At 40.4% G+C, this 26392-nt stretch overlaps 1 long non-coding RNA gene across 1 annotated transcript; it reads right to left on the bottom strand.

The window, feature by feature from the left end:
- Positions 1-1923: 1923 nt before the first annotated feature.
- LOC117522466 lies at positions 1924-24027 on the bottom strand. The gene is made up of 2 exons (XR_004564219.1): positions 23876-24027; positions 1924-2048 (listed from the first exon to the last, which is right to left on the bottom strand). It is a non-coding gene; the product is annotated as an uncharacterized LOC117522466 (long non-coding RNA).
- Positions 24028-26392: the final 2365 nt, after the last annotated feature.

The following is a 26392-nucleotide window of genomic DNA, read 5'->3' as shown; positions in this document are numbered from 1 at the left end:
TGTCTTTATGAGTTACAACAGCCCCAAAAATCCAGGGCAACATGATTGTTATGAGTCATTCATGTCGCTTACAGAGGTGCAGAGATACTGCAGCTTGAGTGATGGCACAAACTACTACAAAACATTAGTACAAACAGTTATAAAAGGTTGCTTTAACATGATTAAGGAAGCATCTTAACTAAGCCTTAGACTGTTCAACCATCTACGATAACTAAATGCACTGTAGCTGCTGACTAAATCAACTGATCAAATCCTAATGTACTTGGCCAAAATTCAGATATTCTTCATAAAGTCACTGTTTTTGTAAAATGCCACAAATGTATTTTTGAGATATCCTGCAAAGAAACAAATAAACCAAGCCAAAAACCTATTCCAAGCCTGGATATAAATTATTCAGTGGTCCATCAGATTTTTAAGACAGCGTTGCCACGGAGTGTCTCCGCCAAATTTAGTGCTGTACTCATTTCTACTGCAACACTACCACAAAACCATCATGCCATGAGTATTAAAGTGTAAAAAATAGATTTTACAGTTTCAAATATGGTTTGTGTTTGACACAAATGATTCGGACTAAATAACAGCAGTTTGGAATAAACACATTAGAAACCAGGAATAGTTTATCTTTGGACTCTAACAAGGGAAGTGAAGTAAAATTCACCTCTATGAATCCCACCTGCTGCAACTTCCATCCGCTCAGCAACAGGAGTGTATTTCTGAGTCAGGACAGCCTTATTTTCAAGTGAAAACTGATGTTATTCTGTCGGACACACGACTACTCAGTTTTCAATAGACCTTTGCTCCTGTTAGCTCAGATTTGAGGTGCATTATAGTCACTGATAGAGAAAATTCTTATTAATTCGAAATGGATTAATGTTATTATAAATGATATTAGAATTGTAAAAACAGTTGTTAGGATATTAAAGTATAATAGTTTGAAAAAATTTGGCATTCTTACAAGAAGAAAATATATTACAAGAAAATGAAAACATGAGAATGCAAAAATAGGACAATTTCTCAAACAACAATCAACATAAATAACATTACAAATATATTCATGAAACAATACAATTTTAAAACATTTCTCATAACAGTGTATTACCCCAAAATATGTCTAATACAGAATTAATTTTATGTGGGATATTTTTTCAGCAACTTTTTTTCATCTCAAACCTATTTTTATTTATTTTGTTGTGGCCTGAGAGAGCCAGAGCAAAAATGCATTTGATTGAATTTTTTTTAATGTACTTTGTACTTTTAAAAGCATATAATAAATTGAATCCTAAACATCGTTTGAACAACTTAAATGGGATATTTTGCAGCGTATCTTCTCAAAAATAGACAACAGTTTTGAGATTAGTTCTAGGAAAAGGAGCTATTGTTGACAGTTTTGGAGAAGAACAAGGCCCCCCTGCAGGACAAAGCAATAATTCACCATAATTTTTAAAAACCTTTATGTGTTCAGGAAATCGCAGACATCCTGAACACATAAAGGATACTGTAAATAAAGCCGCCATTTAGACATGGCAGCTGTACTGCTGCCACAGGCCGCACATGTGTGTGGCCTAGCTAATCATTAACCACACTGTTCATATTTCACATCATAATTACACAGTTAATCAGCTGTTAATCAACTGAGTGATTTTTTTTTAGGGTTTGGACTCTTATTCTGATTATTGTCAACTAACAGACAAACACAAATATTGTGTGCAGAGGATGTTGAAGTTCATCATGTGGTTAATGCCCTGTAACATCCTACATGGGATTAAATTATGTTCATTCTTAACATTTATAGACTGCAGAGGTCAAGATGACAAAGGATGAAAAGGAGCTTTGATTTCTGACACAGGCTTTGTGACATAATGCCCGGTTTAGCACCAGGAGATGCGATAAGTATACATAAGAGTGCACGTTTATTTTTGCTGACACGAGAGGAGGTGACGGTGGCAGCCAGCAGGTGGCACTGAAGAGAGCTCGTGTTGCAGATTCACTTTTCTGTCACACTTACAAAGAACATTCTTCCATTAACGTTCTTCTATCAGCAGCTGCTTCTGGGGGAAAATGAAAAAACAAAACAATGGTCAATTACTGTTTGTGTATAGACGACATCATAACCAGCATTTGTTGCACACTGAACAGGGGCGTCGGATTTGGGGGGGTAAAGGGTACTATGTACCCAGGGCCCAGAGCGGGGGGGGGGGGGGGGCACAAAAAACTGGCGTTAAATACATTTTTGTGTTGCATGTTATTAATGTCCACACAATTCATGTTGTAAAAGAATATAATTAGAATGAATGTATAAATGTTGCAAAACATAATTCTGCTCTAACAATAATATTGAAAGATCACTGAGGGCCCTTCCCACCCCTGCACAGTTGTACAATGGTTTAGTCCAGACGCACAGGCGGCACGCTGCCACACACACACACACACACACACACACACACACACACGTCCCAAATGGGATCTCACAGAAAGAGGAGGTGTTTAGTAGTGCTGAAACAACTAATCGATTTAATCAATTATTAAAATAGTTGTCAACTAATTTAGTCATCGATTAGTTGTTAAATAACTTTGTTTTACTGCAAATGTTTCGTTTCTTCCATATAAATCAATTGTTTCTGCAGCGCAGCTTTGCTTTGAACCTTGAGCCAATCGAAGCAGTGATTTGCAGATTGAAGCAGTGGTTTGATCTAATGCTTCGTTGATTCGTTGTTTTATTTCGCTTCATCTTAATTTTCCCCCGCTAAAACCCTAAAGAGCATATGTCTGTGAGTAATATTTACCTTTTTTATGTTAAACCGACCTGTTATGGTCTTCTGAGACAGTTGATAGATGTATTTTATAACTTAAAAACGGGACCGATGCTAACACATTAGCATGTCTGTGGCGTTTTCAATGTTAAAGTTAGTATTAAGCTGTTGCAGCTGTCGGCGCATTTGTTTTCTGTATAATAATTCATGGCTCAGCATTTGTTGTAAAAGAGTCAAATGTATTACAAACTGTAATACATACAACTGTAATTTTTATTTATTTTTGTATTTCTATATTAATAATAATAGCAACAACAAAAATAGTAATAATAACCAGTAATGCTACAATACAATTTTAGAGAAAGAAACAAAAGAACCTGATTAAACACAACAGAAAAGATAAATCCAACTAACAATGAACATAAATAAATATAGAAATAACTGCTTCCTGTGAACACCTAGTGACTCTTAAACATCCACTTCACCCCTGTTTTATTTAAGTTTAATGACAATTTGTTTCGATCAAACCACATCTAAGCTGTGTTTTTACACAAGAAAAAATAAAATGCAGTTAACTGCATATTGGTGTCTTTTTTCATGAAAATATGTTTTTAAAGATCACATATTACACTTTACTCAGGCCTTTAAAATAGTTTTGTGGACTCTTGCTGTAATATGTTGTCAGTGATTGAGATAGTTGCTGTAGGCATCTAAAAATGCTCATAATCAGGTGAAAACTGATAGAAATCTCTTTGTGGTATGTTGGTGATGTATGTATGTGCAAAAAAAACAAAAACAAAAAAAAAACAACAAAACAAAACACTACTCCAGGTATGTTTTTGATGAGAATATAACATCATAACTTTGCTACAAGCTCAAACGTTGATGTTGCGTGATAATGGCAAAACTCACATGTAAGTAAAAAAAAACAAACAAAATGATTAATCGAAAAAATAATTGACCGATGAACTGATTAGTAAAATAATCATTAGTTGCAGCCCTAGTGTTTAGGCTGAAATAAAATATGTCTTTCCTAAAAAATCAAAGTCCGGATTTCAAAGAAGAAGACAAAAAAGGACAGGGAAAGAAAACTAAATGAGGGAAAGCAGCTGCTAACCAAATTCTTTGAAAAGAGAGGTGAGCTTGAAAGCTAGCTATATCAAGTTGGGGGGTCTGGGGGACCAAATTGCACCATTTTCTAGAAAAAATGGTGCAATTTGGTGAAGTCCTGTGCATTTTAACAGATGGGAATGCACCAAATTGCACCATTTTTCTAGGAAATGGTTCAATTTGGTCCCCCAGACCCCCCAACTCAATATTGCTCCCCCAACTTTAAAAAGGGTTCTGACTCCCAGGTGTGATCTAATATATACATGATTTAGACCTGGTTTGACTATGCATTAGAAATTTGGTGTTTGCATTAATAAAAAAGGGCCCAGAATTTGGTGCTACGCCCCTGACACTGAGGTACATTCAAACCTGAGCAGTAAGAGGAAGTGATCAACACAGCGCAGACAAAGTGATTCCGGAAACAGCCAGCAGGGTGCAAGTTTTCTCTGCAGTCACCAGGAGATTTCACTTATGAGGCTAGATAACTATAACAGTCGTTCAAAAGTAGACATGAGCATGAAATTTGGCACAAGTACTCTATCCACCTTATTCCTGGGGGCACTGCTGTAGAAGCGATTATGGGTGAAACTTCCTGTGAGACACCTGAAATAGCAGTGATCCATTGTTTACTAGTGGTTTTCATTTCCCGTACCAGTTTATCTGAAATTTTATTGTTTTCTTTTCTAAACGATGATCAGCTCCCACAGCATTTAAAAATGTCCTTGTGCAGCTCAGGAACATGTTGCGCTGTTTGCGGTTGTACTAACAACCAGACATTAAATCTGTGTCTACAACAGCAATATTTTTAACATGCAGCCGGACAAAGCGTTTCCAATGCCGACCGAAGGATGAGGAACCCAGAAGGATGTGGCTGAAAAAATTCAATTTGAAAAGACCACCTAAAACATAACACGTGTGCTCTTTTCACTTTGTTGACAAAAAGCCCACAGAGGAACACTCTACTTTGTGTTTGGAATATGACAGACCACCGGAAAAGCGGCGCCGGGAGCTAACGAGGATTGACAGCAGTGTCACGAGAATAACAGGTATGATTTCATGTGTTTGGAGGACAAACCACTGTAGTATTATACACTTTATACACTATACCCTTTTCTGAACAGTTAAAATGTAACATGCATTTGGACCGCTGGTCAGGATGAACCTAAAAATGTCATAAATTCTGTACAGACATAAAAGAATCAACAATGCAGTATTTTAACCTTAATCTGAATTTAATACTGTAGCTGTTATTATGTACCAGGTTTTCTCTTGGTCTCTGTAGCACAGAGGTGATGCTGTTAGCAGTGGGAAGTCGTGGGTTTGATGGAAGCTTAATGGTGTAATTAAAGTGTTGTCATGAAAATCTAAATGCATCACTTGATAATCATGTCCTGTATTGCTGCTCTCAGATGAACAATTCAATCGATGATCTACAAAGACTACAAAGTCGATCATCGACCTCCGGCTCAGGGTGTCCTGGTGCCACGTGCACTTATGGACACCCTTGTGCTCGAACATGGTGTTCGTGATGGACAAACTGTGACTAGCACAGAATTTGGAACATATATTGAAAATGTATTGAAAACAGCTTTCCTTGTAACAATAAAAACTAAACAACTGAAAATGTCTTATTTTCATCCTTCCTTGTTTTCCTTCACACAGTGCTCTTTTGTTGTCTGTAATATACATTAGACCTGTTAAGTGATTAGTGTATTTTCAAGAGATTCAGATATTTGGGGCAGAGCAGAATCGTCTTTGCAACACATTCACCCACTAATGTTGGAAGCACATGTGAAAAGTAGAAATTCTGGATGTGTTTCACGTGTCTGTCTGTAAAGACTTTGCAAATTAAATGTCCAACTCCACGTGCTCAGTTGGTGTCCAGATAACCAGCCACACACATTAGTTCATACATTACACTATGTAACACAATTTTTATTCCTGCTTATGAACTGCTTATCATTTTTCCATAGACTTTAGAAAAGTCTATGGAAAAATGACTACATTCAGCACAAACTTTGATTTTATTTTTTTTAACGTTCTAGAAAGTTCTAAAAGTTTCTTGAAATTTCTAGATAATTCTGGAAACTTCTAGAAAATTCTGGACAGTTCTAGCAGTTAAAGAATATTCTAGACGACTACTCAGTAGTAGTGAAGGCGAATCGAGAATATTCTTGAAAACAGACAAATTTCAAAATATCATTGTCCTGATCACAGAAGCAACGTTTCTGTGGAATAACAGCTATTTTCTATTTATTTAAGGCATAACAGGTTAAGAAAACACACTGTGTACCCAGGAACAAAACAAAAATAAAAATGTGTTACATAGTGTTATAATTAACAAAATGTACCCACCTGGAGATCTGCCTTGACCTGCGATGCATGAACACTTGCTGTTTATTTTCACCTGATGTCGAAACTCAAACCCAGGCTCTGCGATCAGGCACTTTAAGGCTTTTACTGAACTCTACGTCTGACCTCTTTTAGCAGAACGGGACCGACCTTATTACTGTGCAGGTCCTGATACGCCTCACAGATTTTCAGATCGTTCACTGTCTCCCCGTCCGAAGTGAGAGTTAAGGGAGTAGCTAAAAATGCTACAGTATGTCATCTTAGGCCACCTTTTCATGTCATCCTCCCACCTCTCTATATTTGTAGACATTGAGATTGTAATGTTGTCTCGTTTGAGCTGTGACAGCTGGTGTTCCCACGTCTCTAAGCCTCGTAGAAAGTGGAGTAGCGCGAACATTTAACATGTAAACAAATGCCAGTTCCAGTTCATACCAGAAGTCTCACCCATAATTCATGCAAGGCCTCCATGGTGGATGGGAATAGGGTGGATAGAGGTAATTTTACAAATCTGGCTGATCGGGCAACATGAATATCCAAGATGGCCACATTCCAGTCTTTGAAATTACAGCCATAGGTATAAATGGGGATCTAGCAGTTGGATTTAGGTGTATTTGTACTCAATACTGCCAATTTAAATGATGCTGAACTTGAATAAAACTGTATAAACATTCTATGAGCACTACTTGTACAGTTTTGGTGGGTTTAATTTTGTGTAAAATACCCATGATATGATGTCAACAGTCCTGGACCCTAATAGTCTAATATGCTCAATTAAATTTAATCAATTAACTGTTGCTGAAAATTCAAAAGGAGATCTGGGTTGGTAATCATTATGGGTTAGCATCAACTATTCTGATATATATTCAGACACTAACATAACTGTGACTCAGCAATGATCAACACTACATGTGTTCGTTGTATCAAAAGACCCAAGACAACACAAATGTCATGGTGCATAGATCTGCTAACAAGTGTGAATACTCAGTAGAATATGTAAGGGTCCCATCACACTTAGTACGAATGAGCATGAGCCAAGCCAAATCAGGTGGAATGTAAAAAACCCCCCACAATTCTTTCCACATCTGGGAGGGAATAAGAACTGCCGAGGACAGCCATCCGAATACCCAGACTGCACTCTGAGCCGCCCTGACTAATTTGTCCGCACATGTGGTGGTCACGTGTGTCGTGGTTGCATGTATGGCGGCCGCGTGTATAAACCCCGGCCTGATCTGAACCGACAGTAAGGATCCAAAGTGTCGTATGCAAAAGCTCCGATTTGTCAGGGATCTTCCACACAGAACTGTCTGCCCTCATCGCCACTTGCAGCTGCCGGACAGCTGCTAAAGGGCTGATGTCCTGGAGAAAGTAACCCAACCCCAACCCTAACCATAACCTAATCATATTCCTTCTCCCCACCCTAACCATTAACCACCCCAACCCCCCTGCTTCACTTTTAATTCCGTGCAGCCATCACGGAATGAATGAGAATGAATTTGTGCTGCCGTGATGAAAATGAGGCACTTTTCGTCACAATATCACGAACAAATAGATTAATGTATATTTCGTGCTCCTGAATCACAACTTGCTGTGAGACAGGGTTGGAGCAGTCATAGTCAACCCACAGACCTGCTCAAAAGACCTACAACATGATCTTGCTGCAGATAGCGTCTCTGTGCATCATTCAGCTATACAGCGCCCTTTGCACAAGGAGATGCTGGATGAGTGAGTAATACAGAGGAAGCCTTTTCTGTGTACACGCCACAAACAGAGTCGCTTGAGGTATGCTAAAGCACATTTGGACAAGCCAGCTTCATTTTGGAATAACGTGCTGTGGACTGATGAAACTAAAATTGAGTTATTTGGACATAACAAGGGGCGGTATGCATGGCTGAAAAAGAACACAGCATTCCAAGAAAAACACTTGCTACCTACAGTAAAATTTGGAGGTGGTTCCATCATGCTGTGTGGCCAGTGCAGGTCCTGGGAATCTTGTTAAAGTTGAGGGTCACATGGATTCCAGTCAATATCAGCAGATTCTTCAATTTTAATTTCAATTTATTTTCATTTATATAGCGCCAAATCACAACAGAGTTGCCTCAAGGCGCTTCACACAAACAAGGTCTAACCTTACTAACCCCCAGAGCAACAGTGGTAAGGAAAAACTCCCTCTGAGAAACAAACCTCAAGCAGACCAGACTCAAAAGCGTGACCCTCTGCTTGGGCCATGCTACATAAATTACAGAAAAATTCACAAAACGAATATACAGGAAATGCTGTTGGTGCAAAGGACAGAAGGGTCTCCACCACAAATACAACTCCCATCTCTGGATGGAGCTGCACCTTAAACAGAGAGAAACAGAATCAGGCATCAGCAAGACAAGAAATACTGTATAATTTGCCAGCATTAAACAACAAGAAAAACAGGAAATACTAAGGTGATCGCCGGCCACTAGCCCTAAGCTTCACTAAAAGACCCAGAATTTAGGTAAAGTTGAGGCTGCAGCATGCTCTGTTTCCTAATAAAATGAATTAAAAGAGTAAAAAGTGTAAAACAAAACTATACCAGTATGCTAGCCATACGAAAGGGAAAATAAGTGCGTCTTAAGTCCGGACTTGAAAATCTCCACAGAATCTGACTGTTTTATTGATGCAAGGAGACCATTCCACAGAATAGGGGCACGATAAGAGAAAGCTCAATGACCTGCAGACTTCTTATTCACAGTAGGGACACAAAGTAGTCCTGCACCCTGAGAACTCAAAGCCCGGGCCGGTACGTAAGGTTTAATTAGGTCAACTGGGTAAGGAGGTGCTAGTCCGTGAACAATTTTATAGACTAGTAGCAGAACCTTAAAATCTGATCTCACTGAGACAGGAAGCCAGTGAAGAGATGCCAAAATGGGTGTAATGTGGTCGAACTTTCTGTTTCATGTCAAAAGTCTGGCTGCAGCATTTTGAACCAATTGGAGAGCCCTAATGCTGGACTGCGGTAAACCAGAAAATTGAACACTGCAGTAGTCCAATCTAGAAGAGATAAATGCATGGATCAGGGTCTCAGCATCAGCCATAGACAAGATGGGACGAAGCCGTCCTCGTAATATTTCTAATGTGGAAGGACAATGTAGGATCAAAAATTACTCCAAGGTTCCTCACTTTGTCAGTGTGATGTATGAGACACGAGCCTAGGCTAAGTGTTAACTGGTCAAATTGATGCCGATGCCTCACTGGACCAAGAACCATCATTTCAGTCTTATCAGAGTTTAAAGTAGGAAGTTTCTAGACATCCAGCTTCTCTAAGGATTTTATGTGTACCAGCAATTATCGGCATGTATAACTGAGTATCATTGTCATAATCCCAAAACGCTGCAATATGTGCCCAAGGGGTGCTATATAAAGGGAGAAAAGCAGGACCCCCGTGGAACCCCAAATTTCATGTCACTAAGGTTAGAGGTAGTGTTAGTGTACAAAACACAATGAGAACGAGTGGTCAAGTATGATGTCAGCCATGCAAGGGCACTCCCAGTAATCCCAAAATGATTTTCCAGCCTATCAAGTAGAATATGATGATCCACTGTATCAAATGCAGCACTGAGATCTAACAGCACCAGAAACGTAGTGGTGTCCGAATCCACTGCAAGCTGAAGATCATTCACCACTTTAGTGAGAGCCGTCTCTGTGGAATGATATTTTCTAAAAGCAGACTGCAGTGGCTCAAAGAGATTCTCAGTAAGAGGAAAATGATAGATTCGGCTGATAGTTTTTCAATACACTAGGGTCAAGATTAGGTTTCTTAAGTAATGGTTTAATCACTGCAGATTTTAAACATTTAGGAACAGATCCAGAAGTTAAAGAAAGATTAATAATTTCCACCACAGTCGGCCCAAGAGTGGGCCACAGGTCCTTAAACAGTTTTGTTGGTATAGGATCAAATAAACAGGTTGTGCTTTTTGTTGATGTTACGAGTTTCATCAGCATACCTAGTGAGATACTATCAAATTCTGTAAATCTAGGTAATACCTTAGTAATGGCGCCCACCTCAATAGCAGGGTGTAGTGGCTGGATTAAGGCATGCTGGGATATGTTTAAAGTAATCCAGGAAATCTTGTGCTGTAAAAGGAGAGTGAACTACAGGTGGTTGTCCATGAATAAGTATTGCCACCATGTCGAACAAGAACTTTGAGTTATGCTTGTATTTGTTGATCAAATCAGAGTAATAGGTCCACTTGTAGCAGTAATGCATGCTTATAGTCTAAAGCCTGGTTCACATGACAGGATTTTAAAATTATCTATAGGTTTACAAAACCTGAGAGACCACCACGTGAAGATAAAAAAATCATGGATCTAACAGGTTTGGTCGTACAGTGTGTGGTGTGCAGCCACACGGTAAGGACAACACCACCACACACAAACAGATTTCATACACAAACATTCTCAGGTCAGACAGGAAATCTCGGAAACTCTCTCAAGATTAAACATGACTTCAGAGTAAACAAACGGAGATACTTTGTGGACTATTTACAACAGAGGGGAAAAAACAATACAAAAAGAAAAAGAAAAGGTGTTCTTTAAAGGAGTGGAGACAGCGTGACCACTGGACTTTCTGGTAAGTCAGAACAGCTGTTTTGATTTCATTTTCCGTTCCGCACGTCCGTCACCTCGCTTTCTGATTGGCTGCACGTCACATTCAGCAGGCTGCGTGCTCATTTGTGGTCGGAGGACACAACACACGCTGCGATATCGGGCCAAAAAAATCCAACATGTTGAATATCCCCGATTTGCGATCTTAGCGCTCCTGACGCCCTTCAGAGCAGATCAGAGCCCTCTTAACACACCACACATGGCAAGAATATCTGATAAGATTATCTTTAGCGTCATCACGACTGTCGGAAGGGGAAGATCGGGTCCGATATCGGCCTAATTATCCTGCCGTGTGAACCCGGCCTAAGACAGCATCATGCCACGCAAGATGGAATACTTCTAATTTTGAATGATGCATTTCCGTTGTAGACCTCTAGTCTTATGCTTGAGGTTACGCAGGTAATCACTGAACCAAGGTGATTGTGTTTTTGGGGAGCGTGGTTTTAACACAGGTGGCGCAATCATGTCACGTGTAGTTTTGGGCACTGAGTTTAAACTATCCACAAGTCTGTCTACTCTGTCTACTTTGGCCCACATGAGGGGCTCTGTATGCTGTGAATGAAAATGACTTTTGTAGCAGCTGGGCAGCCAGGTCCCTTCTGCTGGGGTAGGGCTGAACTCAGCTCCTCACAGCTGCTTGCCCGACTGCTGCAAAACACAACAGAGAGGAACTAATGTGTGATTTTAGGGTTTACAGACATTTGTGACCTTTCAGCTTATGCCAGCCAAAAAAAAAGGTTAGCAGACTAAAATTTAGAAAAACTAAATTTAGCGGAAGCTAATTGGTCCACTGATAGTTTTTGAAGTTAGCTGAAAAGCTAATCCGCTAACAAAAAGTTAGCTTGCTAATTAGTGGATTAGCGGAACTTCATGTCACTCAGCAAAATATAATACTGCGCAATTGATAATATTTTACAACTGATATATAGCACATGATACACTGGAAACTTGTTAAAAAGAAACCTATTACAATAATGAAAACCATTAAACCGTATATAATACTGTAGAATTGCACCATTTGGCACACCAGAAAGTATTTTATAAATCTCTAATTCTTTAATACAGTAACTTGATTTGTAATTGATTGTCCTATCTTTGGGCTCCTGACACTTGTATCAAAACAAGGGATCATTTCAAATAGGTAAAAACATAGATTAGTCGTGTCAAACATAATACTGCACAATTTTGTGGACTTCATATTTCATACAAAGGAAGTATATGACAATAAGGGACCCCACCCCAGCAACACTGGCTTTTTAAAGTATTACCATAGAGGGTTTTTTTTAATAGTAGTACATTGTAATCTATAATTATTTTCCAACATGGTCTGCTTCACTTTACCCCTCCATAAATGTAATATGAGATATCAGTAGATTACCTGCTAATAATAACTTTTCATCAAATACATGGTATAAATTTGCTCCTTTCATCACCCCACCCCTGCAGATGCAAGAAAACACTCTGCAGTACTTCACAATAGTTTGGATAATGTTCTCAATCCATTTTAATCATCAATCTGATGATCTGTGGAAAAAAATAACCACAATACCCTTGATGTGCCATAGAAAAACACGCATTTTCATCAACTGCACGTCATAAGTGCATGAGCACCCCCCGGACATTGATATTCCTGATCAGGGACACACTTCCTAAAAAGCCATACCAGCTTTGGGTTGCCCCATTTTTGTTACACAAAAAGAAAAAAAAAGAAAAAAAAAAGGCATATATTCATTACATGTCCCATGGCCTATTTGTATTTTACGGATATATTTGTATTACAGAGGCCCAGAATGGTTGCCATCTTGAAAAATGGTTGCTATCGTGGAAATTCAAGTGACCAATCGAGCAGATTTGTAAAGTTACCTGTACAGAGTACCGTGCCAAATGTCATGCTTGTATCCACTTTTGAATGAGTCTTCTGATATCTGCCCCACTAGCTGAGCCAGGGAGATGAAGCCAGCTGCAAGTTTGGCCGTCACAAATGAATAACTGCACCATGTCTGCTCTTTTAGAACTAGTCTGACACAGCGGGTAACATGTGAAGAGATCTTTCTTTTGCCGTTCACATTTCAAAACAATTTACAACCAAAAATCTTACAGAGAACATATGGAGTTCACATCAAGTGACAGCACACAAACAGCTGCTAATAAATTGTGCACTAGGATATTGACCCGTGGAGAAACGACAGGATCTAGATGTGGTCAGTTGTAATATATACGGAGCACAGCTGACTTTTGGGGAAAATCTGTTTACAGTTACGCTACATTTTTTAAGTACTGACATATAAACATTTCCTGGCTTTTATAAAAAGTATTATTGAAGTTTTAATCTGTTTTACAGCCTCAAGTCTTCTTGGAATATGAGCCACAAGCTTGGTGCAACCTATCTTTGAGCAGTTTTGTCTTTGCAGCACCTCTCAAGCTCCATCAGGTTTGGATGGGAGCGTCGGTTTGCACAGCCCTTTTCAGATCAACATATAAAATAGCAAAATATAACATAATACTGCACAATTTATTATATTTTACAATTGATTATGAAGATTTAATCTGTTTTACAGCCTCAAGTCTTCTGAATATGATGCCACACAGCTTGGTGTACCTATCTTTTGGGCAGTTTTGTCTTTGCAGCACCTCTCAAGCTCCATCAGGTTGGATAGGGAGCGTCGCTGCACAGCCATTTTCAGATCTCTCCAGAGATGTTCAGTCGGATTCAAGTCTGGGCTCTGGCTGGGCCACCTCAAGCACATTCACAGAGTTGTCCTGAAGCCACTCCTTTGATATCGGGGCTGTGTGTTTAGGGTCATTGTTCTGCTGAAAGATGAACCGTCACCCCAGTCTGAGGTCAAGAGCGTTCTGGAGCAGGCTTTTATCCAGGATGTCTCTGTACATTCCTGCACTCATCTTTCCCTCAATCCTGACCTAAAGTCCTCATGTGCCTTTTGGCAAACTCCAGGTGGGCTGCGATGAGCCTTTTACCAAGGAATGGCTTCTGTCTTGTCACTCTACCATACAGGCCTGATTGGTGGATTGCTGCAGAGATGGTTGTCCTTCTGGAAGATTCTCCTCTCTCCACAGAGGAATGCTGGAGCTCTGACAGACTGACCATCAGGTTCATGGTCACCCTCTCTCTGACTAAGGCCCTTCTCCTCGATCGCTCAGTTAGACGGGCGGTCAGCTCTAGGAAGAGTCCTGGTGCTCTGAACTTCTTTCATTTACAGATGGAGGCCACTGTGCTCATTGGAACCTTCAAAGCAGCAAAAATGTTTCTGTGCCCTTCCCCAGCTTTGAGCCTTGAGATTGTTCCTGTTGACTTCATGCTTGGTTTGTACTCTGACATGTACTGTCAGCTGTGAGACCTTATATGTATGCAGGCATATGTTTTTCCAAATCATGTCCAATCAACTGAATTTACCCCAGGTAAACTCCCATTAAGCTACAGAAACATCTCAAGGATCATCAGTGGAAACAGGATGCACCTGAGCTCAGTTTTGAGCTTCATGGCAAAGGCTGTGAATACTTATGTACGAGGTCTGTTCCGAAAAGTAACAGACCTTTTTATTTTTTCAAAAACTATAGGATTTGAATCATGTGCGCTTGTATTTGACTAAGCTTGAACCTTCGTGCGCATGCGTGAGTTTTTTTCACTGCCTGTCGGTTGCGTCATTCGTCTGTGGGCAGGCTTTGAGTGAGCAATGTTCCACCTCCTCGTTCTGGATTTTTCATTGTTTAGGAATGGCGGAGTTGACTGCCGCTTTGTTCCATGAAAATTTTTTCAGAAACTCTGCCAGATAGCAGATGGAAACCATTTGGAAGCTTCAGATGGCTTTCGGTGAAGATCTATCGGCGTCACACAGATTAAGGACCATTACAACGGATTAAAGACGGCCACACCAGCGGGGGGTGCGCCGCGCTCCCGAGCGGCCATCGACAGGCTGAAATGACCAGATTATTTCCAAAGTGAAGGCTGTGTTGATCCGGGACGTCGTGTACTACCAGAGAAATCACAGAAAACACCTCCGTGTTGGAAGCTCACAGGACATGTTGTGACAGGCCCAGCTGTTACAGAATTTCTCTGATACTCACTTGACTGAAAAGCCATCGAAAGCCATCTAAATCTTCCGAATGGTTTCCAACCACGGAGGTGTTTTTTGTGTGCGCCATGAGCGGCTCCATCCCGATGCGCGAATTCCTCCACACGTCTTTCATTACAAATCTCCTGTAACAATGGAATGTGCCACAGAAGTGCTGATGTCCACATTTTCTGCGATTTCTCTGGTAGTCACACGATGTCCCAGATCAACACAGCCTTCACTTTGAAATGATCTGGTCGTTTCAGCCTGTTGATGGCCGCTCGGAGCGCGGCGCGCCCTCCGCCGGTGTGGGCCGTCTTTAATCGGTTGTAATGGTCCTATCTGTGTGACGCCGATAGAATCTTCACCGAAAGCCATCTGAATTTTCCGAATGGTTTCCACCTGGCTGTCTCACACAGTTTCTGAAAAAATTTTCTGGAGCAAAGCGGCAGTCGCTCAGCCATTTCCCTGACAATGAAAATCCGACGAGGGGGTGGACCAGTGACTCACTCAAAGCTTGTCTGATGCAATCACACGTGATTCAAATCCATATAGTTTTTGAAAAAATAAAAAGGTCCGTTACGTTTGGACAGACCTCGACATGTGAGTCCTTGCGCTGTGAATACTTTCTGGATGCAGAGAATTCGTTCCATCCTCTCACTAATCCAGCTGGTTGTAATTAGTTCACCGCTTCAGGCAGGTAGATGAGTTAATCAGTGAAATCACCTGTTTTAGGTGCACAGGTAGAAACAACTCATGGTCCGCGGTCATTGAGTTAAGGTACCTGGACGTACGAGGACTATTAGAAAAGAAACCGACCTTTTTATTTTTTCAAAAACTATATGGATTTGAATCACGTGTGATTGCGTCAGACAAGCTTGAACCCTTGTGTGCATACGTGAGTTTTTTCATGCCTGTCAGTTGCGTCATTCACCTTGTGGGCAGGCTTTGAGTGAGCACTGGTCCACCCCCCCTCGTCGGAATTCCTTTGTCTGACTTCTTCCTGAGAGACTGGCGCTTTGCTTGATCATAAATTTTTTCTGAAACTGTAAGACCATCCAAGTTGGACACCATTCGAGAAATTCAGACAGTTTTCGGTGAAAATTTTAACGGCTGATGAGAGATTAAGGAGTGTTACTGTCACTTTAAGGACAGCCCACGGAGCCGGACGGCGCGCCGCGCCCTGAGGGTTGGGATCAGCAGTTTATCCGGACATTCCACTGTTTGAGATTTTGTAATGAAAGACGTGCGGACGGATTTGCGCGTCGCCACCCAGCCGCTCATCGCGCGGCGCCACAGCAAAACCACCTCCGTTGGAAGTCTCACAGGACAAGTTTGAACATGCCCAGCTGTTAAACAATTTTCTCGGATACTCACTCGACTGAAAGCCATCGAAAACCGCCTGAATCTTACGAATGGTTATCAACACGGAGGTGTTTTTTCTGTGGCAGCGTGCCATGAGCGGCTGAGTGCCGACGCGCGAATCCGTCCGCACGTCTTTCATTATAAAATCTCCTTTAACAGTGGAATGTCCGGATAAACTGCTGATTCCGACCTCTCCTGAAACTTCTCTGTTCTCTCATGACGTCCTGGGTCAACAGAGGCTTAAATTTGGAAGTTTTCAGCATGAAACAGGCTGACGACGGCAGCTCGGGGCGCAGCGCGCCGTCCGGCTCCGTGGGCTGTCCTTAAAGCGACAGTAACACTCCATAATCTCTCATCAGCCGTTAAAATTTTCACCGAAAACCGTCTGAATTTCTCGAATGGCGTCCACTTGGATGTGCCTTACAGTTTCAGAAAAAATTTTGATCAAGCAAAGCGCCAGTCTCTCAGGAAGAAGTCAGACAAAGGAATTCTGACGAGGGGGGTGGACCAGTGCTAACTCAAAGCCTGCCCACAGGCGAATGACGCAACCGACAGGCGTGAAAAAACTCATGCATGCGCACGAGGGTTCAAGCTTGTCTGACGTAATCGCACGTGATTCAAATCCATATAGTTTTTAAAAAAAATAAAAAGGTCGGTTTCTTTTCTAACAGACCTCGTATTTGCAAAGCTGCACAAGAAAATTGGAGCTTTGAATTACTCTTTCCTGGACAGACTGTGTAGAATAATGCCTTGTTGGTGTGTTTATTGACTTTATTTATTATGATTGGACCGAGGCCCGAGGCGTCAGCACAGTTCCACCGGCGCGGCTTTACCGAGGCCCGAGGCGTCAGCGCACATCCACCGGCGCGGCTCCACCTGAAGCCCGAGGCGTCAGCGCACATCCACCGGCGCGGCTACACCTGAAGCCCGAGGCGTCAGCGCAGTTCCACCGGCGCGGCTTTACCGAGGCCCGAGGCGCCAGCGCGGAGTTATCTGACCATGGGTCCGAAGAAGGCACTGACGGCGGAGGAGGGAGACGATATCAAAAAGTCCCTGGACTTTTTGTCTGAGGAAATCTCTGTTGTTAAAATGCAGCAGAAATCCATTATGGAGCTGGTGAAAGAAGTGAAGGCTCTCCGGATCCAGAATGCCGAGAAAGACCGGCATCTGGTGTACCTGGAGAACCGTGTTGCGGAGTTGGAACAGTACACAAGGATGAACGACGTTATTATTACAGGAATTCATATTAAACCTCGATCCTACGCACGGGCGGTGTCAGAAGACAGCGGAGGGGAGGCCAGTGAGCAGGAGGCCAGCTCAGTGGAACAACAGGTGGCTGACTTCCTGCAATCTAAAGGTATTCAAATGGACTGTAATAACATTGAAGCGTGCCACCCCCTGCCCAGGAGAGAGGATGGAGACAAGCGAGCTGTTATAATGAGGTTTGTCAACAGAAAACATAAAATGGCATTGTTAAAACAGGGACGGAAACTTAAAGGAACAAACGTATTCATCAATGAACATCTGACCAAAAGAAACGCAGACATCGCCAGGAAAGCTCGTTTCTTAACAAAGCAGGGAAAAATTCAACAGACATGGACATCCAACTACAAAACATTCATCAAATTGAATGGAACACCAGAACAAGTGAAGGTTATGGTAATCAGAAACATCGAGGATCTGGACAAATACGACCAATAAGGTATGAGGACACAAACACATCACAACACCATGACACAGACCAGAGGAACATATTCAACTACTACATCATCTACATCTGGAGACAAGAAGGATAACTCACAGGATTGCTGATCATGGAAAAGTAGAACTGAGAACATTTAAATACACAGAGCACAATGTACTGGACTTGGAGCACGATATAGACCCGGACAATAATTTCTTCTCAAATATCATGACAGTTGTTGCTATTATACAGATGAACAGTTTAATCGGATCATTAAACGGATAACAAATTATCATAATCCATTTCAACAGCAGAAGTCTATATGCAAACTTTAACAACATTAAAGAATATTTCAGTCAATTTAAAAAAATATTTAACATAATTGCTATATCAGAAACATGGATCAATGAAGATAACGGAATGGATTTTGAACTGGATGGAGATGAATTTAATTGTGTAAACAGAAATAAGAGTGGAGAGGACGGGTGCTGTGTATGTGGATAAGAACATGGATTATAAAATAGTAGACAATATGACAACTGTGATGATAACTTATTAGAATGTATAACTATTGAAATATGGAAGAAAAAAGCAAAAATGTATTAGTCAGCTGTATATATAGAGCACCAGGATCTAGTATTGAAACATTCACTGACTGTATGGGAAAATGTTCTCAAAAACTAATCAAAAAACTGTGTTCATTTGTGGTGACTTAAATATTGATCTGCTCAATCCAAATAAGCATAAAATAACAGAAGAATTTATCAGTATAATGTACAGTATGAGTTTATATCCAAAAATCACCAGGCCAAGCAGAATTACATCCCATAGTGCTACCTTAATTGATAATATATTCAGCAATGATACTGACAATAACACTGTGAGTGGATTATTAATCAATGACATTAGTGATCATCTACCAGTTTTCATCGTTTATAATAGAAACCATCGGCGGAATCAGCCAGAGGAGAAAATAAAATACAGGTGAGTGCGGACAGAGGAAAACATGAACACACTAAAGAAGGATTTACAGGAGCAAAACTGGGAAAAGGTATACAGTGAAAGTGATGTTGATAGTGCATATGAAACTTTTTTACAAATATTTACATCATTATATGATAAAAATTGTCCAATTAAACAAGACTACAGAAAACAAAAAATCCAAGCTCGACCATGGATGACGAAAGGGTTTCGAAATGCATGTAATAAGAAAAATACACTGTATAGAGAATTCATAAAACTAAAGACTAAAGAGGCAGAAAATAGATATAAGAAATACAAAAATAGATTAACTAATATTATACGGGTATGTAGGAAGGAATATTATAGTAACATATTATAATAACAAAAACAATATTAAAGGAATATGGGATATATTAAATAGCATTATCAAAAATGGTAATAAAAAACAGAGTTACCCTCAGTATTTCATTGATAATAATGTCAAGAAGGAAAATAAGGATGAGGTAGTCAACGGTTTTAATAATTTTTTTGTAAGTATTGGACCAAGCTTGGCAGAAAAAATTCCCAATTCCCAACCTGAGGATTGGGATAATAATCTCATAGAAAGAAATCCCTGTTCAATGTTCCTCACAGCAGTGGATGGAAAAGAAATTATAGACATTGTGAATAATTGTAAATATAAAACATCTACCGATTTAAATGAAATTGATATGGTGGTGGTAAAACAGGTCATTGAATGGATTGTAGAACCATTAACATACATCTGTAACTTATCATTTCAAACCGGTAAATTTCCCAATCAAATGAAAATAGCTAAGGTTGTGCCGCTGTATAAGACTGGGGATAGACACCACTTCACAAATTATAGACCTGTTTCTTTGCTTCCACAATTCTCCAAATTATTAGAAAAGTTATTCAATAATAGATTAGACAAATTCATAAATAAACATAAACTACTTACTGATAGTCAATATGGATTCAGAGCACATAGTTCAACATCACTTGCATTAATAGAATCAGTTGAGGAGATTACAAACGCCATAGACCACAAATTACATTCAGTTGGAATATTTATAGACCTTAAAAAGGCTTTTGATACAATCAATCATGACATATTAATCAGTAAACTTGAACAGTATGGGATTAGGGGGTTGGTGTTGCACTGGGTGAGAAGCTACTTAAGTAACAGAAAACAGTTTGTGAAGTTGGGGAATATACATCATCATGCTTGGACAATGCTTGTGGCGTCCCACAGGGGTCAGTATTGGGTCCAAAACTGTTTCTAATTATATAAATGATTGTCAATGTTTCCAAAATATTAAAATTAGTATTATTTGCAGATGACACAAGCATTTTTTGTTCAGGGGGGGATTTGCAGGAGTTACTGAGGAGGATCAGTATAGAAATGGGAAAATTGAAAATATGGTTTGACAGAAACAAATTATCATTAAACTTAAGTAAAACAAAATACATGTTATTTGGCTATTGTAATACAGACATACAGGTTCAGTTACAAGTCGAGGGGGTAGATATTGAAAGGGTACATGAAAATAAGTTTCTGGGGGTGATAATAGATGATAAGATAAACTGGAAGACATATAAAACATATACAATGTAAACTGTCAAGAAGCATTTCAGTTCTAAACAAAGCGAAACATATTCTGGACCACAACTCACTCCGCATTCTTTACTGCTCACTGGTTTTACCATATTTACAGTACTGTGCAGAGGTATGGGGTAATACTTATAAAGGTACAACACAATCACTATCAGTAATGCAGAAAAGAGCTATAAGAATTATTCATAATACTGGCTATAGAGATCATACAAATCCACTATTTTTACAATCCAAATTCTTAAAATTCACAGTTTATTTTCAAACAGTACAAATCGTGTATAAAGCAATAAACAATTTACTTCCAGCAAATATTAAAAATATGTTTTTTAACAGATCAGGGGATTACAGTCTGAGGGGGAAATTTAATTTAAAGCATCAGTGGGCACGAACAACATTAAAAAGTTTCTGTATTTCTGTCTGTGGGGTGAGGATGTGGAACAGATTGGGAGTGGGGCTCAAGCAATGTCCAAGCATGAACCAGTTCAAACAGCGGTACAAAAATATGGTTTTTTCTAGGCATAGGGAGGAGGAAGGGTAATGAGGGTTAGGGTGTTTTGTTTTTTGCTTCGGCTTGTAAATATATAGTATTTGTATGTAAGTAGGTATGTGCAGGTGTATATTTATGTTTGTGTATATGTATATATATGTATGTGCATGTATATGTGTGTATATATACGAGGGCTGTCAATAAAGTAACGGTCCTTTTTATTTTTTTCAAAAACTATATGGATTTCATTCATATGTTTTTACGTCAGACATGCTTGAACCCTCGTGCGCATGCGTGAGTTTTTCCACACCTGTCGGTGACGTCATTTGCCTGTGAGCACTCCTTGTGGGAGGAGTCGTCCAGCCCCTCGTCGGAATTCCTTTGTCTGAGAAGTTGCTGAGAGACTGGCGCGTTGTTTGATCAAAATTTTTTCTAAACCTGTGAGACACATCGAAGTGGACACGGTTCGAAAAATTAAGCTGGTTTTCAGTGAAAATTTTAACGGCTGATGAGAGATTTTGAGGTGAGACTGTCGCTTTAAGGACTTTTCACGGTGCGAGACGTCGCGCAGCGCTCTCAGCCGCCGTCGTCAGCCTGTTCAAGCTGAAAACCTCCACATTTCAGGCTCTATTGATCCAGGACGTCGTGAGAGAACAGAGAAGTTTCAGAAGAAGTCGGTTTCAGCATTTTATCCGGATATTCCACTGTTAAAGGAGATTTTTTTAATGAAAGACGTGCGGACGGGTCCGCGCGTGGACGCAGCCGCCGCGACGCTCCGCCACAGGAAAAACACCTCTGTTGAAAGCCTTAAGGACAAGTTGGAACATGTCCTGCCTGTTAAACAATTTCTCATATACTCACTCCACTGAAAGCCATCAAAAGCCACCTGGATTTTACAAATGGTTTCAACACGGAGGTGTTTTTCCTGTGCCGCCGCACCGCGTCGGCTGCGTCCCGACGCGCGGATCCGTCCGCACTTTCTTAAAAAAAGTCGGTTTCAGCATTTTTCCCGGATATCCACTGTTAAAGGAGATTTTTTTATGAAAGACGTGCGGACGGTCCGCGCGTCGGGACGCAGCCGACGCGGTGGCGGCGGCACAGGAAAACACATCCGTGTTGATAACCATTGTAAAATCCAGGCGGCTTTTGATGGCTTTCAGTGGAGTGAGTATATGAGAAATTGTTTAACAGCAGGACATGTTCCAACTTGTCCTTAAGGCTTTCAACAGAGGTGTTTTTCCTGTGGCGGAGCGTCGCGGCGGCTGCGTCCCGACGCGCGGACCCTCTGCACGTCTTTCATTAAAAAAATCTCCTTTAAGTGGAATATCCGGATATATTATTCTATATATATATATATATATATATATATATACTAATCTGACCACTTTTTTTAGTAACGAGTAATCTAACGCGTTAATCTTTCCAAATCAGTAATCAGATTAAAGTTACTTCTCCATGTCACTGTGCGTTACTATTATTTTTTTCATTGTGGGTCGATAGCAGCATTAAACTTGGTCTGTGGGCAGGAGGTCGGGGTTCGACTGAACTGCCCACTTTAAGCAAGCTGTGAGCTTTTCATCCACGGTTTTTTGCAGCTGCTCGACTCGTCGTCTCCTCTTAAAGCGCGGTGATCAGCACACCTGCACTGAGCTTTACAAAGACATTTTTATACTTTTTTCCTCCTTTATTTAGAGCTGAGCTGAGCCGCTCCATATCTGCACGTTAAAACAGCTGATCCTCCGCGACGCGTCAACAACTAACACTATTTTCCACTCAAATGCACCTAAACTCTCTTTCTGAGGACCACATGATGTGAAAACACAATAAAACTTTCTTACCTGTAAATCTGGTCACGCTTTCTGCATAAATAAATGTTATCCATTCTTTGTGCTCAAACGCCAAGTAGGGGCGAATCCAGATGGAATGGGGGCGTGGGGCAGGGATGTGCCCCCCTCACAACACCCCTAGATTAAAGGTCCAGTTTTGAAGCCTTTTTTTTACTACAACTACTAATACTACTTAAAATAATATTAATTTCGACAAGTAAAATATTTAGAGAGAATTTAAATGTTAGAAAAATGCTAGAATGAATTTAATAGTTACATTTATAAACAATGTAGGTTTGAAATTGCAAGTTTTACTGTTACAGTGCTGTCAACAGTTAAATATGATGTCAAGAAAGAGGTCTTTATTTTACTTTTTAGAAAACAAGTATTTAAGTCAGAAAGGTGACTATAAAGTAAGTTTTGGCAGAACAGGTATCATTGTCATGTTGAGGTGGCAGAGGGTTGTTGTCGGCAGCTGGGAAAAGTAACTAGTAATCTAACTTAGTTACTTTTACAACTGAGTAATCAGTAAAGTAACTAAGTTACTTTTTCAAGGAGTAATCAGTAATTGGATTACTTTTTCAAAGTAACTGTGGCAACACTGTTGGGTACACAGTAGGAACTTTTTTGTTGTTGTCTTTACTGATCTATCTTGTAATTGTTGTTGTATCAAATGTTCGAAATAAACAGTTTTCATTCATTCATTAGTCATGGTACTTTAATACAACTGAACCGTTTTTTGGAGGCATTGCTTCTCATTGTTTCTGTTTGGCTTGTTTTCACAACAAATGTTTCTTTGTGAAATCTGGCACACTGAGTACTGACTTCTTCTGGTGACTCATTTCACTTGACATCAGTATTTGAAGACACACACACAGCGTCACTGTAAGCGTTTTGTGTGTCTGCATCAGATGGAAAAGTGTAGTAGAGATGTGCACCAGGTATCTGGTGTAGATGGTTGTGAACATTCACAGACGGTCAGACTGATGGATATGTGAACACTGATGAGTCCCACCTTACTGTCAGTGGTGTTTGGATGATGTCATTGTCTCCTCCCTCAGAGCCGCTCTTCTGGTCATCATCTTTATCATCCTTCTCCAGAACATCATCTCCGGATGAGATTCTTGACAGCTTGGTGGATTTCTGCCACAGACACACAGAATCCTGTCTACATGCTGTCAGAACAGATACACATTGGCAATCATTAATCTTTCACAAAAGATGCATGATGATTCTTTGGTGTTCACTCTGGTTTTCTGGGTTTTATTTTGAAATATAGGATCAGGAGACCCTGCAGTCGTTTGGCAGATTTAGACTCCACACAGTTGGAAGTCCACATACGAGGTCTGTCCATAAATTAACGGTCCTTTTTATTTTTTTTAAAACTATATGGATTTCATTCATATGTTTTTACGTCAGACATGCTTGAACCCTCGTGCGCATGCGTGAGTTTTTCCACGCCTGTCGGTGACGTCATTTGCCTGTGAGCACGCCTTGTGGAAGGAGTGGTCCCGCCCCCTCGTCGGATTTTCATTGTCTGGAAATGGCGGAATGAAAAGGACTTTTTTCCATCAGAATTTTTTCAGAAGCTGTTAGAGACTGGCACCTAGAAACCATTCGAAAAATTTATCTGGCTTTCAGTGAAAATTTTACGGGCTTCACAGAGTAAGGACTTTAACTACAGCTTTAAGGACCCCTTTAAGGACGGTCGGTGCGCCGCGCTGCGAGCTCCGAGCTGCGACGATGCGGCGCAAACCACTGGATCATTTCTAAGCTGATGGCTCTGTGGATACGAAACCGTTGTGTGCTCTTTCTCTGGTTATCACAAGACCTGGACATCAGCCATTTTCCGGCAGATTTCACTTTTAACAACAGATTTTATCATGGAAAGCCGCACGGAGGCTTCGCGCGTCACGACCGATTCGCTGATGAAGCGAGACAAAGGAACACCTCCGTTTCGGAGTGTTAGAGGACAAGTTGGGACATGTCCAGCTCTCCACAAGTTCTTTTATACTCACTTGACTGGTAAGCACTGAAAGCCGAGATAGACATGTCCCAACTTGTCCTCTAACACTCCGAAACGGAGGTGTTCCTTTGACTCGCTTCATCAGCGAATCGGTCGTGACGCGCAAAGCCTCCGCGCGGCTTTCCATGATAAAATCTCTTGTTAAAAGTGAAATCTGCCGGAAAATGGCTGATGTCCAGGTCTTGTGATAACCAGAGAAAGAGCACACGACGGTTTCGTATCCACAGAGCCATCAGCTTAGAAATGATCCAGTGGTTTGTGCCGCATCGTCGCAGCTCGCAGCGCGGCGCACCGACCGTCCTTAAAGGGGTCCTTAAAGCTGTAGTTAAAGTCCTTATTCTCTGTGAAGCCCGTAAAATTTTCACTGAAAGCCAGATAAATTTTTCGAATGGTTTCTAGGTGCCAGTCTCTAACAGCTTCTGAAAAAATTCTGATGGAAAAAAAGTCCTTTTCATTCTGCCATTTCCAGACAATGAAAATCCGACGAGGGGGCGGGACCACTCCTTCCACAAGGCGTGCTCACAGGCGAATGACGTCACCGACAGGCGTGGAAAAACTCACACATGCGCACGAGGGTTCAAGCATGTCTGACATAAAACATATGAATGAAATCCATATAGTTTTTGAAAAAAATAAAAAGGTACGATACTTTATGGACAGACCTCGTAACGGCATAAAACACAACAGTGATATCTGAACAAACACGAATGAAAACATGTAACTGTGTTAACTGACAAGCACGACTGAAAACACAACCATGTTAATATGAACAATCGGGCATGACACAACAAATTGTGTTTATGAACCAATCAGGCGTGAAAACAACAAATGGTGTTAATATAAACTAATCAGGCATGAAAACACACAATGTGTTAATATGAACTAAACACAATTAAAACCAACAACCATGTTAATATGAACCAATCACACAACAAAACACAACAAACTGGTTAATATCAACCAATCAGACATAAAAACACAACAAACCCTGTTAATCTAACCAATTAGGCTTGAAAACTCAACAAACTGTGTTAATCTGAACCAATCGGGCATGAAAACACAACAAACTGTGTTAATCTGAACCAGTTGGCCATGAAACACAACAAACCGTGTTAATCTGAACTAAACACAAATGAAACACAATAAACCTTGTTAATTGAACCAATCAGGCATGAAAACACAAGAAATGTGTTAATATGAACTAACCAAATTAAAGCACAACAAACCGTGTTAATCGAACCAATCAAGAATGAAAAACAGCAAACGGTGCTAATATGAACCAATCGGGCATGACAACACAAAAACTGTGTTAATCTGAAGCAATCAGGAGTGAAAACACAAGAAACTGTGTTAATCTGAACCAAACAAGAATGAAATATGAAACACAACAAATCGTGTTAATCTGAATGAAATAGGAATGAAAACACAAACTGTGAATCTGAACCAAACAAGAATGAAAACACAGCAAACTGTGTTAACTGGAAACAGTCAGGAATGAAAACACAA

This window comes from Thalassophryne amazonica, chromosome 2, assembly GCF_902500255.1.
Source record: "Thalassophryne amazonica chromosome 2, fThaAma1.1, whole genome shotgun sequence".
NCBI lineage: Eukaryota > Metazoa > Chordata > Actinopteri > Batrachoidiformes > Batrachoididae > Thalassophryne > Thalassophryne amazonica.
This window is presented reverse-complemented; position numbering and strand designations above follow the sequence as displayed.